This window comes from Anopheles moucheti (assembly GCF_943734755.1).
Source record: "Anopheles moucheti chromosome X unlocalized genomic scaffold, idAnoMoucSN_F20_07 X_unloc_10, whole genome shotgun sequence".
Classification (NCBI taxonomy): domain Eukaryota; kingdom Metazoa; phylum Arthropoda; class Insecta; order Diptera; family Culicidae; genus Anopheles; species Anopheles moucheti.
In genome coordinates this window covers 270,001-275,000 of record NW_026453516.1, presented here as the reverse complement: position 1 = coordinate 275,000, position 5,000 = coordinate 270,001, and positions in this window count along the sequence as shown.

Here is a 5,000-nt window from a genome sequence, read left to right as displayed (position 1 = left end):
AGTTATCCCTGTGTTTATGGTTTTCGTGTGCTTCGAGAGGTTTGGTCCGTGTTTTTGAGTACTCTTGTCCATGATTTTCGTGTGCTTCTAGAGGTTTGGTCCGATTTTCAGTACTCTTGTCCATGCTTTCACATGCTCTGATAGGTAGGTTCGTTCTCAGTTATCCCTGTGTTCATGGTTTTCGTGTGCTTCCATAGGTTTGGTCCGTGTTTTTGAGTACTCTTGTCCATGATTTTCGTGTGCTTCTAGAGGTTTGGTCCGATTTTCAGTACTCTTGTCCATGCTTTCACATGCTCTGATAGGTAGGTTCGTTCTCAGTTATCCCTGTGTTCATGGTTTTCGTTTGCTTCGATTCGTTCACTCTATTACTCTTGTCTTTGGTTTTCGTTTGCTTCGATTCGTTCACTCCATTACTCTTGTCTGTGGTTTTTCGTTTGCTTCGATTCGTTCAGTCCATTACTCTTGTATGTGATTTTCGTTTGCTTCGATTCGTTCAGTCCATTACTCTTGTATGTGGTTTTCGTTTGCTTCGAGTCGTTCAGTCCATTACCCTTGTCTATGATTTTCGTTTGCTTCGAGTCGTTCAGTCCAATACTTACCCTTGTCTATGATTTTCGCTCTAAGCCCAGTCGCCCTGCGCTCTGGAAATCACATTCCAACTCTATCACCGATAGCGCTCACACCTTGGAAACCACATTTCACCCAGGGGACCTTAGGGTGGATTTTGAGCCTTTCGGGATTGCGAAACCATCATTTAACACTCTAAACTTAATTTCCGCAATCCCAGACGCACTTTCCATATGGTCTCCAAAAATGCGTGTGAGCTGACCTGGTCCCTTATAATAGGCAATGAACACGATTTTGGCAAAACATTTTTTTCAAAATTTTTTGACTCACCGGGTAAAATCGAATTTACTTGGGAAATATGTTCTAGCAGGGGCCCTCCCATACAAAAATTTTTTCTTCTCAAAAATGATTTTCGTTTCACTTTTCATACTCAGGGGAGTCTAAAATTGATGTTTTGAGTCACCGAGAAAAAAAAATTTTTTTGACCCGAGCTTGTGTCGGCGACCCAAAATCGACGCACTTGGGAAATATGTTCTAGCAGGGGCCCTCCCATACAAAAATTTTTTCTTCTCAAAAATGATTTTCGTTTCACTTTTCATACTCAGGGGAGTCTAAAATTGATGTTTTGAGTCACCATGAAAAAAAAATTTTTTTTGACCCTAGCTTGTGTCGCGACCCAAAAATCGACTCACTTGGGAAAAATGTTCTAGCAGGGGCCCTCCCATACAAAAATTTTTTCTTCTCAAAAATGATTTTCGTTTCACTTTTCATACTCAGGGGAGTCTAAAATTGATGTTTTGAGTCACGGTGAAAAAAAAAATTTTTTGACCCGAGCTTGTGTCGGCGACCCAAAATCGACGCACTTGGGAAAAATGTTCTAGCAGGGGCCCTCCCATACAAAAATTTTTTCTTCTCAAAAATGATTTTCGTTTCACTTTTCATACTCAGGGGAGTCTAAAATTGATGTTTTGAGTCACCGAGAAAAAAAAATTTTTTTGACCCGAGCTTGTGTCGGCGACCCAAAATCGACGCACTTGGGAAATATGTTCTAGCAGGGGCCCTCCCATACAAAAATTTTTTCTTCTCAAAAATGATTTTCGTTTCACTTTTCATACTCAGGGGAGTCTAAAATTGATGTTTTGAGTCACCATGAAAAAAAAATTTTTTTTGACCCTAGCTTGTGTCGCGACCCAAAAATCGACTCACTTGGGAAAAATGTTCTAGCAGGGGCCCTCCCATACAAAAATTTTTTCTTCTCAAAAATGATTTTCGTTTCACTTTTCATACTCAGGGGAGTCTAAAATTGATGTTTTGAGTCACCGAGAAAAAAAAATTTTTTTGACCCGAGCTTGTGTCGGCGACCCAAAAATCGACTCACTTGGGAAAAATGTTCTAGCAGGGGCCCTCCCATACAAAAATTTTTTCTTCTCAAAAATGATTTTCGTTTCACTTTTCATACTCAGGGGAGTCTAAAATTGATGTTTTGAGTCACGGTGAAAAAAAAAATTTTTTGACCCGAGCTTGTGTCGGCGACCCAAAATCGACGCACTTGGGAAAAATGTTCTAGCAGGGGCCCTCCCATACAAAAATTTTTTCTTCTCAAAAATGATTTTCGTTTCACTTTTCATACTCAGGGGAGTCTAAAATTGATGTTTTGAGTCACCGTGAAAAAAAAATTTTTTTGACCCGAGCTTGTGTCGGCGACCCAAAAATCGACGCACTTGGGAAAAATGTTCTAGCAGGGGCCCTCCCATACAAAAATTTTTTCTTCTCAAAAATGATTTTCGTTTCACTTTTCATACTCAGGGGAGTCTAAAATTGATGTTTTGAGTCACGGTGAAAAAAAAAATTTTTTGACCCGAGCTTGTGTCGGCGACCCAAAATCGACGCACTTGGGAAAAATGTTCTAGCAGGGGCCCTCCCATACAAAAATTTTTTCTTCTCAAAAATGATTTTCGTTTCACTTTTCATACTCAGGGGAGTCTAAAATTGATGTTTTGAGTCACCGAGAAAAAAAAATTTTTTTGACCCGAGCTTGTGTCGGCGACCCAAAAATCGACGCACTTGGGAAAAATGTTCTAGCAGGGGCCCTCCCATACAAAAATTTTTTCTTCTCAAAAATGATTTTCGTTTCACTTTTCATACTCAGGGGAGTCTAAAATTGATGTTTTGAGTCACCGAGAAAAAAAAATTTTTTTGACCCGAGCTTGTGTCGGCGACCCAAAAATCGACGCACTTGGGAAATATGTTCTAGCAGGGGCCCTCCCATACAAAAATTTTTTCTTCTCAAAAATGATTTTCGTTTCACTTTTCATACTCAGGGGAGTCTAAAATTGATGTTTTGAGTCACGGTGAAAAAAAAAATTTTTTGACCCGAGCTTGTGTCGGCGACCCAAAATCGACGCACTTGGGAAAAATGTTCTAGCAGGGGCCCTCCCATACAAATTTTTTTCTTCTCAAAAATGATTTTCGTTTCACTTTTCATACTCAGGGGAGTCTAAAATTGATGTTTTGAGTCACGGTGAAAAAAAAAATTTTTTGACCCGAGCTTGTGTCGGCGACCCAAAATCGACGCACTTGGGAAAAATGTTCTAGCAGGGGCCCTCCCATACAAAAATTTTTTCTTCTCAAAAATGATTTTCGTTTCACTTTTCATACTCAGGGGAGTCTAAAATTGATGTTTTGAGTCACCGAGAAAAAAAAATTTTTTTGACCCGAGCTTGTGTCGGCGACCCAAAAATCGACGCACTTGGGAAATATGTTCTAGCAGGGGCCCTCCCATACAAAAATTTTTTCTTCTCAAAAATGATTTTCGTTTCACTTTTCATACTCAGGGGAGTCTAAAATTGATGTTTTGAGTCACCGAGAAAAAAAAATTTTTTTGACCCGAGCTTGTGTCGGCGACCCAAAAATCGACGCACTTGGGAAAAATGTTCTAGCAGGGGCCCTCCCATACAAAAATTTTTTCTTCTCAAAAATGATTTTCGTTTCACTTTTCATACTCAGGGGAGTCTAAAATTGATGTTTTGAGTCACCGAGAAAAAAAAATTTTTTTGACCCGAGCTTGTGTCGGCGACCCAAAAATCGACGCACTTGGGAAATATGTTCTAGCAGGGGCCCTCCCATACAAAAATTTTTTCTTCTCAAAAATGATTTTCGTTTCACTTTTCATACTCAGGGGAGTCTAAAATTGATGTTTTGAGTCACGGTGAAAAAAAAAATTTTTTGACCCGAGCTTGTGTCGGCGACCCAAAATCGACGCACTTGGGAAAAATGTTCTAGCAGGGGCCCTCCCATACAAATTTTTTTCTTCTCAAAAATGATTTTCGTTTCACTTTTCATACTCAGGGGAGTCTAAAATTGATGTTTTGAGTCACGGTGAAAAAAAAAATTTTTTGACCCGAGCTTGTGTCGGCGACCCAAAATCGACGCACTTGGGAAAAATGTTCTAGCAGGGGCCCTCCCATACAAAAATTTTTTCTTCTCAAAAATGATTTTCGTTTCACTTTTCATACTCAGGGGAGTCTAAAATTGATGTTTTGAGTCACCGAGAAAAAAAAATTTTTTTGACCCGAGCTTGTGTCGGCGACCCAAAAATCGACGCACTTGGGAAATATGTTCTAGCAGGGGCCCTCCCATACAAAAATTTTTTCTTCTCAAAAATGATTTTCGTTTCACTTTTCATACTCAGGGGAGTCTAAAATTGATGTTTTGAGTCACGGTGAAAAAAAAAATTTTTTGACCCGAGCTTGTGTCGGCGACCCAAAATCGACGCACTTGGGAAAAATGTTCTAGCAGGGGCCCTCCCATACAAAAATTTTTTCTTCTCAAAAATGATTTTCGTTTCACTTTTCATACTCAGGGGAGTCTAAAATTGATGTTTTGAGTCACCGAGAAAAAAAAATTTTTTTGACCCGAGCTTGTGTCGGCGACCCAAAAATCGACGCACTTGGGAAAAATGTTCTAGCAGGGGCCCTCCCATACAAAAATTTTTTCTTCTCAAAAATGATTTTCGTTTCACTTTTCATACTCAGGGGAGTCTAAAATTGATGTTTTGAGTCACCGAGAAAAAAAAATTTTTTTGACCCGAGCTTGTGTCGGCGACCCAAAAATCGACGCACTTGGGAAATATGTTCTAGCAGGGGCCCTCCCATACAAAAATTTTTTCTTCTCAAAAATGATTTTCGTTTCACTTTTCATACTCAGGGGAGTCTAAAATTGATGTTTTGAGTCACGGTGAAAAAAAAAATTTTTTGACCCGAGCTTGTGTCGGCGACCCAAAATCGACGCACTTGGGAAAAATGTTCTAGCAGGGGCCCTCCCATACAAATTTTTTTCTTCTCAAAAATGATTTTCGTTTCACTTTTCATACTCAGGGGAGTCTAAAATTGATGTTTTGAGTCACGGTGAAAAAAAAAAATTTTTGACCCGAG